Raw genomic sequence first — 14279 nt, 5'->3', positions numbered from 1 at the left:
AGCACCTGTCTGTTTATGTCAAAGTAACACCCACTCCCCAGCACCTGTCTGTTCATGTCAAAGTAACACCCACTCCCCAGCACCTGTCTGTTCATGTCAAAGTAACACCACTCTCCAGCACCTGTCTGTTTATGTCAAAGTAACACCCACTCCCCAGCACCTGTCTGTTTTTATCAAAGTAACACCCACTCCCCAGCACCTGTCTGTTTATGTCAAAGTAACACCCACTCCCCAGCACCTGTCTGTTTATGTCAAAGTAACACCACTCCCCAGCACCTGTCTGTTCATGTCAAAGTAACACCCACTCCCCAGCACCTGTCTGTTTATGTCAAAGTAACACCACTCCCCAGCACCTGTCTGTTCATGTCAAAGTAACACCACTCTCCAGCACCTGTCTGTTTATGTCAAAGTAACACCCACTCCCCAGCACCTGTCTGTTTTTATCAAAGTAACACCCACTCCCCAGCACCTGTCTGTTTATGTCAAAGTAACACCCACTCCCCAGCACCTGTCTGTTTATGTCAAAGTAACACCACTCCCCAGCACCTGTCTGTTCATGTCAAAGTAACACCCACTCCCCAGCACCTGTCTGTTCATGTCAAAGTAACACCCACTCCCCAGCACCTGTCTGTTCATGTCAAAGTAACACCACTCCCCAGCACCTGTCTGTTCATGTCAAAGTAACACCCACTCCCCAGCACCTGTCTGTTCATGTCAACGTAACACCACTCCCCAGCACCTGTCTGTTCATGTCAAAGTAACACCACTCCCCAGCACCTGTCTGTTCATGTCAAAGTAACACCACTCCCCAGCACCTGTCTGTTCATGTCAAAGTAACACCACTCCCCAGCACCTGTCTGTTCATGTCAAAGTAACACCACCCCCCAGCACCTGTCTGTTCATGTCAAAGTAACACCATTCCCCAGCACCTGTCTGTTCATGTCAAAGTAACACCACTCCCCAGCACCTGTCTGTTCATGTCAAAGTAACACCACTCCCCAGGATCTGTCTGTTCATGTCAAAGTAACACCCACTCCCCAGCACCTGTCTGTTCATGTCAAAGTAACACCCACTCCCCAGCACCTGTCTGTTTATGTCAAAGTAACACCACTCCCCAGCACCTGTCTGTTCATGTCAAAGTAACACCCACTCCCCAGCACCTGTCTGTTCATGTCAAAGTAACACCCACTCCCCAGCACCTGTCTGTTCATGTCAAAGTAACACCCACTCCCCAGCACCTGTCTGTTCATGTCAAAGTAACACCACTCCCCAGCACCTGTCTGTTCATGTCAAAGTAACACCCACTCCCCAGCACCTGTCTGTTCATGTCAAAGTAACACCCACTCCCCAGCACCTGTCTGTTCATGTCAAAGTAACACCCACTCCCCAGCACCTGTCTTTTTATGTCAAAGTAACACCCACTCCCCAGCACCTGTCTGTTCATGTCAAAGTAACACCACTCCCCAGCACCTGTCTGTTCATGTCAAAGTAACACCACTCCCCAGGATCTGTCTGTTCATGTCAAAGTAACACCCACTCCCCAGCACCTGTCTGTTCATGTCAAAGTAACACCCACTCCCCAGCACCTGTCTGTTTATGTCAAAGTAACACCACTCCCCAGCACCTGTCTGTTCATGTCAAAGTAACACCCACTCCCCAGCACCTGTCTGTTCATGTCAAAGTAACACCCACTCCCCAGCACCTGTCTGTTCATGTCAAAGTAACACCCACTCCCCAGCACCTGTCTGTTCATGTCAAAGTAACACCACTCCCCAGCACCTGTCTGTTTATGTCAAAGTAACACCACTCCCCAGCACCTGTCTGTTCATGTCAAAGTAACACCCACTCCCCAGCACCTGTCTGTTCATGTCAAAGTAACACCACTCCCCAGCACCTGTCTGTTTATGTCAAAGTAACACCCACTCCCCAGCACCTGTCTGTTCATGTCAAAGTAACACCCCTCCCCAGCACCTGTCTGTTTATGTCAAAGTAACACCCACTCCCCAGCACCTGTCTGTTTATGTCAAAGTAACACCACTCCCTAGCACCTGTCTGTTTATGTCAAAGTAACACCCACTCCCCAGCACCTGTCTATTCATGTCAAAGTAACACCACTCCCCAGCACCTGTCTGTTTATGTCAAAGTACCACCCACTCCCCAGCACCTGTCTGTTCATGACAAAGTAACACCCACTCCCCAGCACCTGTCTGTTTATGTCAAAGTAACACCCACTCCCCAGCACCTGTCTGTTTATGTCAAAGTAACACCACTCCCCAGCACCTGTCTGTTTATGTCAAAGTAACACCCACTCCCCAGCACCTGTCTGTTTATGTCAAAGTAACACCCACTCCCCAGCACCTGTTTGTTCATGTCAAGTAACACCACTCCCCAGCACCTGTCTGTTCATGTCAAAGTAACACCCACTCCCCAGCACCTGTCTGTTCATGTCAAAGTAACACCCACTCCCCAGCACCTGTCTGTTCATGTCAAAGTAACACCCACTCCCCAGCACCTGTCTGTTCATGTCAAAGTAACACCCACTCCCCAGCACCTGTCTGTTTATGTCAAAGTAACACCACTCCCCAGCACCTGTCTCTTCATGTCAAAGTAACACCACTCCCCAGCACCTGTCTGTTCATGTCAAAGTAACACCCACTCCCCAGCACCTGTCTGTTCATGTCAAAGTAACACCACTCCCCAGCACCTGTCTGTTCATGTCAAAGTAACACCACTCCCCAGCACCTGTCTGTTCATGTCAAAGTAACACCCACTCCCCAGCACCTGCCTGTTCATGTCAAAGTAACACCACTCCCCAGCACCTGTCTGTTTATGTCAAAGTAACACCCACTCCCCAGCACCTGTCTGTTCATGTCAAAGTAACACCCCTCCCCAGCACCTGTCTGTTTATGTCAAAGTAACACCCACTCCCCAGCACCTGTCTGTTTATGTCAAAGTAACACCACTCCCTAGCACCTGTCTGTTTATGTCAAAGTAACACCCACTCCCCAGCACCTGTCTATTCATGTCAAAGTAACACCACTCCCCAGCACCTGTCTGTTTATGTCAAAGTAACACCCACTCCCCAGCACCTGTCTGTTCATGTCAAAGTAACACCCACTCCCCAGCACCTGTCTGTTTATGTCAAAGTAACACCCACTCCCCAGCACCTGTCTGTTTATGTCAAAGTAACACCACTCCCCAGCACCTGTCTGTTTATGTCAAAGTAACACCCACTCCCCAGCACCTGTCTGTTTATGTCAAAGTAACACCCACTCCCCAGCACCTGTTTGTTCATGTCAAAGTAACACCACTCCCCAGCACCTGTCTGTTCATGTCAAAGTAACACCCACTCCCCAGCACCTGTCTGTTCATGTCAAAGTAACACCCACTCCCCAGCACCTGTCTGTTCATGTCAAAGTAACACCCACTCCCCAGCACCTGTCTGTTTATGTCAAAGTAACACCACTCCCCAGCACCTGTCTGTTTATGTCAAAGTAACACCCACTCCCCAGCACCTGTCTGTTCATGTCAAAGTAACACCCACTCCCCAGCACCTGTCTGTTCATGTCAAAGTAACACCACTCCCCAGCACCTGTCTGTTTATGTCAAAGTAACACCACTCCCCAGCACCTGTCTGTTCATGTCAAAGTAACACCCACTCCCCAGCACCTGTCTGTTCATGTCAAAGTAACACCACTCCCCAGCACCTGTCTGTTCATGTCAAAGTAACACCCACTCCCCAGCACCTGTCTGTTCATGTCAAAGTAACACCCACTCCCCAGCACCTGTCTGTTTATGTCAAAGTAACACCCACTCCCCAGCACCTGTCTGTTTATGTCAAAGTAACACCACTCCCCAGCACCTGTCTGTTTATGTCAAAGTAACACCCACTCCCCAGCACCTGTCTGTTCATGTCAAAGTAACACCACTCCCCAGCACCTGTCTGTTTATGTCAAAGTAACACTCCCCCACTCCCCAGCACCTGTCTGTTCATGTCAAAGTAACACCCACTCCCCAGCACCTGTCTGTTTATGTCAAAGTAACACCCACTCCCCAGCACCTGTCTGTTTATGTCACTCCCCAGCACCTGTCTGTTTAACACCACTCCCCAGCACCTGTCTGTTTATGTCAAAGTAACACCCACTCCCCAGCACCTGTCTGTTCATGTCAAAGTAACACCCACTCCCCAGCACCTGTCTGTTCATGTCAAAGTAACACCCACTCCCCAGCACCTGTCTGTTCATGTCAAAGTAACACCCACTCCCCAGCACCTGTCTGTTCATGTCAAAGTAACACCCACTCCCCAGCACCTGTCTGTTCATGTCAAAGTAACACCCACTCCCCAGCACCTGTCTGTTTATGTCAAAGTAACACCACTCCCCAGCACCTGTCTGTTTATGTCAAAGTAACACCCACTCCCCAGCACCTGTCTGTTCATGTCAAAGTAACACCCACTCCCCAGCACCTGTCTGTTCATGTCAAAGTAACACCACTCCCCAGCACCTGTCTGTTTATGTCAAAGTAACACCACTCCCCAGCACCTGTCTGTTCATGTCAAAGTAACACCCACTCCCCAGCACCTGTCTGTTCATGTCAAAGCAACACCACTCCCCAGCACCTGTCTGTTTATGTCAAAGTAACACCCACTCCCCAGCACCTGTCTGTTCATGTCAAAGTAACACCCCTCCCCAGCACCTGTCTGTTTATGTCAAAGTAACACCCACTCCCCAGCACCTGTCTGTTTATGTCAAAGTAACACCACTCCCAGCACCTGTCTGTTTATGTCAAAGTAACACCCACTCCCCAGCACCTGTCTGTTCATGTCAAAGTAACACCACTCCCCAGCACCTGTCTGTTTATGTCAAACCACTCCCCAGCACCTGTCCATGTCAAAGTAACACCCACTCCCCAGCACCTGTCTGTTCATGACAAAGTAACACCCACTCCCCAGCACCTGTCTGTTTATGTCAAAGTAACACCCACTCCCCAGCACCTGTCTGTTTATGTCAAAGTAACACCACTCCCCAGCACCTGTCTGTTTATGTCAAAGTAACACCCACTCCCCAGCACCTGTCTGTTTATGTCAAAGTAACACCCACTCCCCAGCACCTGTTTGTTCATGTCAAGTAACACCACTCCCCAGCACCTGTCTGTTCATGTCAAAGTAACACCCACTCCCCAGCACCTGTCTGTTCATGTCAAAGTAACACCCACTCCCCAGCACCTGTCTGTTCATGTCAAAGTAACACCCACTCCCCAGCACCTGTCTGTTCATGTCAAAGTAACACCCACTCCCCAGCACCTGTCTGTTTATGTCAAAGTAACACCACTCCCCAGCACCTGTCTGTTCATGTCAAAGTAACACCACTCCCCAGCACCTGTCTGTTCATGTCAAAGTAACACCCACTCCCCAGCACCTGTCTGTTCATGTCAAAGTAACACCACTCCCCAGCACCTGTCTGTTCATGTCAAAGTAACACCACTCCCCAGCACCTGTCTGTTCATGTCAAAGTAACACCCACTCCCCAGCACCTGCCTGTTCATGTCAAAGTAACACCACTCCCCAGCACCTGTCTGTTTATGTCAAAGTAACACCCACTCCCCAGCACCTGTCTGTTCATGTCAAAGTAACACCCCTCCCCAGCACCTGTCTGTTTATGTCAAAGTAACACCCACTCCCCAGCACCTGTCTGTTTATGTCAAAGTAACACCACTCCCTAGCACCTGTCTGTTTATGTCAAAGTAACACCCACTCCCCAGCACCTGTCTATTCATGTCAAAGTAACACCACTCCCCAGCACCTGTCTGTTTATGTCAAAGTAACACCCACTCCCCAGCACCTGTCTGTTCATGTCAAAGTAACACCCACTCCCCAGCACCTGTCTGTTTATGTCAAAGTAACACCCACTCCCCAGCACCTGTCTGTTTATGTCAAAGTAACACCACTCCCCAGCACCTGTCTGTTTATGTCAAAGTAACACCCACTCCCCAGCACCTGTCTGTTTATGTCAAAGTAACACCCACTCCCCAGCACCTGTTTGTTCATGTCAAAGTAACACCACTCCCCAGCACCTGTCTGTTCATGTCAAAGTAACACCCACTCCCCAGCACCTGTCTGTTCATGTCAAAGTAACACCCACTCCCCAGCACCTGTCTGTTCATGTCAAAGTAACACCCACTCCCCAGCACCTGTCTGTTTATGTCAAAGTAACACCACTCCCCAGCACCTGTCTGTTCATGTCAAAGTAACACCACTCCCCAGCACCTGTCTGTTCATGTCAAAGTAACACCACTCCCCAGCACCTGTCTGTTCATGTCAAAGTAACACCACTCCCCAGCACCTGTCTGTTCATGTCAAAGTAACACCACTCCCCAGCACCTGTCTGTTCATGTCAAAGTAACACAACTCCCCAGCACCTGTCTGTTCATGTCAAAGTAACACCACTCCCCAGCACCTGTCTGTTCATGTCAAAGTAACACCCACTCCCCCACTGTCCCCAGCAACTGTCTGTTCATGTCAAAGTAACACCACTCCCCAGCACCTGTCTGTTCATGTCAAAGTAACACCACTCCCCAGCACCTGTCTGTTCATGTCAAAGTAACACCACTCCCCAGCACCTGTCTGTTCATGTCAACGTAACACCACTCCCCAGCACCTGTCTGTTCATGTCAAAGTAACACCACTCCCCAGCACCTGTCTGTTCATGTCAAAGTAACACCACTCCCCAGCACCTGTCTATTCATGTCAAAGTAACACCACTCCCCAGCACCTGTCTGTTCATGTCAAAGTAACACCACCCCCCAGCACCTGTCTGTTCATGTCAAAGTAACACCCACTCCCCAGCACCTGTCTGTTCATGTCAAAGTAACACCACTCCCCAGCACCTGTCTGTTCATGTCAAAGTAACACCACTCCCCAGGATCTGTCTGTTCATGTCAAAGTAACACCCACTCCCCAGCACCTGTCTGTTCATGTCAAAGTAACACCCACTCCCCAGCACCTGTCTGTTTATGTCAAAGTAACACCACTCCCCAGCACCTGTCTGTTCATGTCAAAGTAACACCCACTCCCCAGCACCTGTCTGTTCATGTCAAAGTAACACCCACTCCCCAGCACCTGTCTGTTCATGTCAAAGTAACACCCACTCCCCAGCACCTGTCTGTTCATGTCAAAGTAACACCACTCCCCAGCACCTGTCTGTTTATGTCAAAGTAACACCACTCCCCAGCACCTGTCTGTTCATGTCAAAGTAACACCCACTCCCCAGCACCTGTCTGTTCATGTCAAAGTAACACCACTCCCCAGCACCTGTCTGTTTATGTCAAAGTAACACCCACTCCCCAGCACCTGTCTGTTCATGTCAAAGTAACACCCACTCCCCAGCACCTGTCTGTTTATGTCAAAGTAACACCCACTCCCCAGCACCTGTCTGTTTATGTCAAAGTAACACCACTCCCCAGCACCTGTCTGTTTATGTCAAAGTAACACCCACTCCCCAGCACCTGTCTGTTTATGTCAAAGTAACACCCACTCCCCAGCACCTGTTTGTTCATGTCAAAGTAACACCACTCCCCAGCACCTGTCTGTTCATGTCAAAGTAACACCCACTCCCCAGCACCTGTCTGTTCATGTCAAAGTAACACCCACTCCCCAGCACCTGTCTGTTCATGTCAAAGTAACACCCACTCCCCAGCACCTGTCTGTTCATGTCAAAGTAACACCACTCCCCAGCACCTGTCTGTTCATGTCAAAGTAACACCACTCCCCAGCACCTGTCTGTTCATGTCAAAGTAACACCACTCCCCAGCACCTGTCTGTTCATGTCAAAGTAACACCACTCCCCAGCACCTGTCTGTTCATGTCAAAGTAACACCACTCCCCAGCACCTGTCTGTTCATGTCAAAGTAACACAACTCCCCAGCACCTGTCTGTTCATGTCAAAGTAACACCACTCCCCAGCACCTGTCTGTTCATGTCAAAGTAACACCACTCCCCAGCAACTGTCTGTTCATGTCAAAGTAACACCACTCCCCAGCACCTGTCTGTTCATGTCAAAGTAACACCACTCCCCAGCACCTGTCTGTTCATGTCAAAGTAACACCACTCCCCAGCACCTGTCTGTTCATGTCAACGTAACACCACTCCCCAGCACCTGTCTGTTCATGTCAAAGTAACACCACTCCCCAGCACCTGTCTGTTCATGTCAAAGTAACACCACTCCCCAGCACCTGTCTGTTCATGTCAAAGTAACACCACTCCCCAGCACCTGTCTGTTCATGTCAAAGTAACACCACCCCCAGCACCTGTCTGTTCATGTCAAAGTAACACCCACTCCCCAGCACCTGTCTGTTCATGTCAAAGTAACACCACTCCCCAGCACCTGTCTGTTCATGTCAAAGTAACACCACTCCCCAGGATCTGTCTGTTCATGTCAAAGTAACACCCACTCCCCAGCACCTGTCTGTTCATGTCAAAGTAACACCCACTCCCCAGCACCTGTCTGTTTATGTCAAAGTAACACCACTCCCCAGCACCTGTCTGTTCATGTCAAAGTAACACCCACTCCCCAGCACCTGTCTGTTCATGTCAAAGTAACACCCACTCCCCAGCACCTGTCTGTTTATGTCAAAGTAACACCACTCCCCAGCACCTGTCTGTTTATGTCAAAGTAACACCACTCCCCAGCACCTGTCTGTTCATGTCAAAGTAACACCCACTCCCCAGCACCTGTCTGTTCATGTCAAAGTAACACCACTCCCCAGCACCTGTCTGTTTATGTCAAAGTAACACCCACTCCCCAGCACCTGTCTGTTCATGTCAAAGTAACACCCCTCCCCAGCACCTGTCTGTTTATGTCAAAGTAACACCCACTCCCCAGCACCTGTCTGTTTATGTCAAAGTAACACCACTCCCTAGCACCTGTCTGTTTATGTCAAAGTAACACCCACTCCCCAGCACCTGTCTATTCATGTCAAAGTAACACCACTCCCCAGCACCTGTCTGTTTATGTCAAAGTACCACCCACTCCCCAGCACCTGTCTGTTCATGACAAAGTAACACCCACTCCCCAGCACCTGTCTGTTTATGTCAAAGTAACACCCACTCCCCAGCACCTGTCTGTTTATGTCAAAGTAACACCACTCCCCAGCACCTGTCTGTTTATGTCAAAGTAACACCCACTCCCCAGCACCTGTCTGTTTATGTCAAAGTAACACCCACTCCCCAGCACCTGTTTGTTCATGTCAAAGTAACACCACTCCCCAGCACCTGTCTGTTCATGTCAAAGTAACACCCACTCCCCAGCACCTGTCTGTTCATGTCAAAGTAACACCCACTCCCCAGCACCTGTCTGTTCATGTCAAAGTAACACCCACTCCCCAGCACCTGTCTTTTTATGTCAAAGTAACACCCACTCCCCAGCACCTGTCTGTTTATGTCAAAGTAACACCACTCCCCAGCACCTGTCTCTTCATGTCAAAGTAACACCACTCCCCAGCACCTGTCTGTTCATGTCAAAGTAACACCCACTCCCCAGCACCTGTCTGTTCATGTCAAAGTAACACCACTCCCCAGCACCTGTCTGTTCATGTCAAAGTAACACCACTCCCCAGCACCTGTCTGTTCATGTCAAAGTAACACCCACTCCCCAGCACCTGCCTGTTCATGTCAAAGTAACACCACTCCCCAGCACCTGTCTGTTTATGTCAAAGTAACACCCACTCCCCAGCACCTGTCTGTTCATGTCAAAGTAACACCCCTCCCCAGCACCTGTCTGTTTATGTCAAAGTAACACCCACTCCCCAGCACCTGTCTGTTTATGTCAAAGTAACACCACTCCCTAGCACCTGTCTGTTTATGTCAAAGTAACACCCACTCCCCAGCACCTGTCTATTCATGTCAAAGTAACACCACTCCCCAGCACCTGTCTGTTTATGTCAAAGTAACACCCACTCCCCAGCACCTGTCTGTTCATGTCAAAGTAACACCCACTCCCCAGCACCTGTCTGTTTATGTCAAAGTAACACCCACTCCCCAGCACCTGTCTGTTTATGTCAAAGTAACACCACTCCCCAGCACCTGTCTGTTTATGTCAAAGTAACACCCACTCCCCAGCACCTGTCTGTTTATGTCAAAGTAACAACCACTCCCCAGCACCTGTTTGTTCATGTCAAAGTAACACCACTCCCCAGCACCTGTCTGTTCATGTCAAAGTAGCACCCACTCCCCAGCACCTGTCTGTTCATGTCAAAGTAACACCCACTCCCCAGCACCTGTCTGTTCATGTCAAAGTAACACCCACTCCCCAGCACCTGTCTTTTTATGTCAAAGTAACACCCACTCCCCAGCACCTGTCTGTTTATGTCAAAGTAACACCACTCCCCAGCACCTGTCTCTTCATGTCAAAGTAACACCACTCCCCAGCACCTGTCTGTTCATGTCAAAGTAACACCCACTCCCCAGCACCTGTCTGTTCATGTAAAAGTAACACCACTCCCCAGCACCTGTCTGTTCATGTCAAAGTAACACCACTCCCCAGCACCTGTCTGTTCATGTCAAAGTAACACCCACTCCCCAGCACCTGCCTGTTCATGTCAAAGTAACACCACTCCCCAGCACCTGTCTGTTTATGTCAAAGTAACACCCACTCCCCAGCACCTGTCTGTTCATGTCAAAGTAACACCCACTCCCCAGCACCTGTCTGTTCATGTCAAAGTAACACCCACTCCCCAGCACCTGTCTGTTCATGTCAAAGTAACACCCACTCCCCAGCACCTGTCTGTTCATGTCAAAGTAACACCACTCTCCAGCACCTGTCTGTTTATGTCAAAGTAACACCCACTCCCCAGCACCTGTCTGTTTTTATCAAAGTAACACCCACTCCCCAGCACCTGTCTGTTTATGTCAAAGTAACACCCAATTCCCAGCACCTGTCTGTTTATGTCAAAGTAACACCACTCCCCAGCACCTGTCTGTTCATGTCAAAGTAACACCCACTCCCCAGCACCTGTCTGTTTATGTCAAAGTAACACCACTCCCCAGCACCTGTCTGTTCATGTCAAAGTAACACCACTCCCCAGCACCTGTCTGTTCATGTCAAAGTAACACCACTCCCCAGCACCTGTCTGTTTATGTCAAAGTAACACCCACTCCCCAGCACCTGTCTGTTTATGTCAAAGTAACACCCACTCCCCAGCACCTGTCTGTTTATGTCAAAGTAACACCCACTCCCCAGCACCTGTCTGTTTATGTCAAAGTAACACCACTCCCCAGCACCTGTCTGTTCATGTCAAAGTAACACCACTCCCCAGCACCTGTCTGTTCATGTCAAAGTAACACCACTCCCCAGCACCTGTCTGTTCATGTCAAAGTAACACCACTCCCCAGCACCTGTCTGTTCATGTCAAAGTAACACCCACTCCCCAGCACCTGTCTGTTTATGTCAAAGTAACACCACTCCCCAGCACCTTTCTGTTCATGTCAAAGTAACACCCACTCCCCAGCACCTGTCTGGTCATGTCAAAGTAACACCACTCCCCAGCACCAGTCTGTTTATGTCAAAGTAACACCCACTCCCCAGCACCTGTCTGTTCATGTCAAAGTAACACCCACTCCCCAGCACCTGTCTGTTCATGTCAAAGTAACACCACTCTCCAGCACCTGTCTGTTTATGTCAAAGTAACACCCACTCCCCAGCACCTGTCTGTTTATATCAAAGTAACACCCACTCCCCAGCACCTGTCTGTTTATGTCAAAGTAACACCCACTCCCCAGCACCTGTCTGTTTATGTCAAAGTAACACCACTCCCCAGCACCTGTCTGTTCATGTCAAAGTAACACCACTCCCCAGCACCTGTCTGTTTATGTCAAAGTAACACCACTCCACAGCACCTGTCTGTTCATGTCAAAGTAACACCACTCCCCAGCACCTGTCTGTTCATGTCAAAGTAACACCACTCCCCAGCACCTGTCTGTTCATGTCAAAGTAACACCCACTCCCCAACACCTGTCTGTTTATGTCAAAGTAACACCACTCCCCAGCACCTTTCTGTTCATGTCAAAGTAACACCCACTCCCCAGCACCTGTCTGGTCATGTCAAAGTAACACCACTCCCCAGCACCAGTCTGTTTATGTCAAAGTAACACCCACTCCCCAGCACCTGTCTGTTTATGTCAAAGTAACACCCACTCCCCAGCACCTGTCTGTTCATGTCAAAGTAACACCCACTCCCCAGCACCTGTCTGTTCATGTCAAAGTAACACCACTCTCCAGCACCTGTCTGTTTATGTCAAAGTAACACCACTCTCCAGCACCTGTCTGTTTATGTCAAAGTAACACCCACTCCCCAGCACCTGTCTGTTTATGTCAAAGTAACACCCACTCCCCAGCACCTGTCTGTTTATGTCAAAGTAACACCCACTCCCCAGCACCTGTCTGTTTATGTCAAAGTAACACCCACTCCCCAGCACCTGTCTGTTCATGTCAAAGTAACACCCACTCCCCAGCACCTGTCTGTTTATGTCAAAGTAACACCCACTCCCCAGCACCTGTCTGTTTATGTCAAAGTAACACCACTCCCCAGCACCTGTCTGTTCATGTCAAAGTAACACCACTCCCCAGCACCTGTCTGTTTATGTCAGAGTAACACCCACTCCCCAGCACCTGTCTGTTTATGTCAAAGTAACACCACTCCCCAGCACCTGTCTGTTCATGTCAAAGTAACACCACTCCCCAGCACCTGTCTGTTTATGTCAAAGTAACACCACTCCCCAGCACCTGTCTGTTCATGTCAAAGTAACACCACTCCCCAGCACCTGTCTGTTTATGTCAGAGTAACACCCACTCCCCAGCACCTGTCTGTTTATGTCAAAGTAACACCACTCCCCAGCACCTGTCTGTTCATGTCAAAGTAACACCACTCCCCAGCACCTGTCTGTTTATGTCAAAGTAACACCACTCCCCAGCACCTGTCTGTTCATGTCAAAATAACACCACTCCCCAGCACCTATCTGTTCATGTCAAAGTAACACCCACTCCCCAGCACCTGTCTGTTTATGTCAAAGTAACACCACTCCCCAGCACCTTTCTGTTCATGTCAAAGTAACACCCACTCCCCAGCACCTGTCTGGTCATGTCAAAGTAACACCCACTCCCCAGCACCTGTCTGTTCATGTCAAAGTAACACCACTCTCCAGCACCTGTCTGTTTATGTCAAAGTAACACCACTCTCCAGCACCTGTCTGTTTATGTCAAAGTAACACCCACTCCCCAGCACCTGTCTGTTCATGTCAAAGTAACACCCACTCCCCAGCACCTGTCTGTTCATGTCAAAGTAACACCACTCTCCAGCACCTGTCTGTTTATGTCAAAGTAACACCCACTCCCCAGCACCTGTCTGTTTATGTCAAAGTAACACCCACTCCCCAGCACCTGTCTGTTTATGTCAAAGTAACACCCACTCCCCAGCACCTGTCTGTTTATGTCAAAGTAACACCCACTCCCCAGCACCTGTCTGTTTATGTCAAAGTAACACCACTCCCCAGCACCTGTCTGTTCATGTCAAAGTAACACCACTCCCCAGCACCTGTCTGTTTATGTCAAAGTAACACCACTCCCCAGCACCTGTCTGTTCATGTCAAAGTAACACCACTCCCCAGCACCTGTCTGTTCATGTCAAAGTAACACCCACTCCCCAGCACCTGTCTGTTTATGTCAAAGTAACACCACTCCCCAGCACCTTTCTGTTCATGTCAAAGTAACACCCACTCCCCAGCACCTGTCTGGTCATGTCAAAGTAACACCACTCCCCAGCACCAGTCTGTTCATGTCAAAGTAACACCCACTCCCCAGCACCTGTCTGTTTATGTCAAAGTAACACCCACTCCCCAGCACCTGTCTGTTCATGTCAAAGTAACACCCACTCCCCAGCACCTGTCTGTTTATGTCAAAGTAACACCCACTCCCCAGCACCTGTCTGTTTATGTCAAAGTAACACCCACTCCCCAGCACCTGTCTGTTTATGTCAAAGTAACACCCACTCCCCAGCACCTGTCTGTTCATGGCAAAGTAACACCCACTCCCCAGCACCTGTCTGTTTATGTCAAATTAACACCACTCCCCAGCACCTGTCTGTTCATGTCAAAGTAACACCACTCCCCAGCACCTGTCTGTTTATGTCAAAGTAACACCACTCCCCAGCACCTGTCTGTTCATGTCAAAGTAACACCACTCCCCAGCACCTGTCTGTTCATGTCAAAGTAACACCCACTCCCCAGCACC

General features: G+C 49.5%; 1 protein-coding gene across 2 annotated transcripts in view; it reads right to left on the bottom strand.

The window, feature by feature from the left end:
- LOC135555274 (transmembrane emp24 domain-containing protein 1-like) overlaps positions 1–14279 on the bottom strand; it is a 30146-nt gene that overhangs the window by 13161 nt on the left and 2706 nt on the right. The window lies entirely within an intron of this gene.

This window comes from Oncorhynchus masou, chromosome 15 (genome assembly GCF_036934945.1).
Source record: "Oncorhynchus masou masou isolate Uvic2021 chromosome 15, UVic_Omas_1.1, whole genome shotgun sequence".
NCBI lineage: Eukaryota > Metazoa > Chordata > Actinopteri > Salmoniformes > Salmonidae > Oncorhynchus > Oncorhynchus masou.
This window is presented reverse-complemented; position numbering and strand designations above follow the sequence as displayed.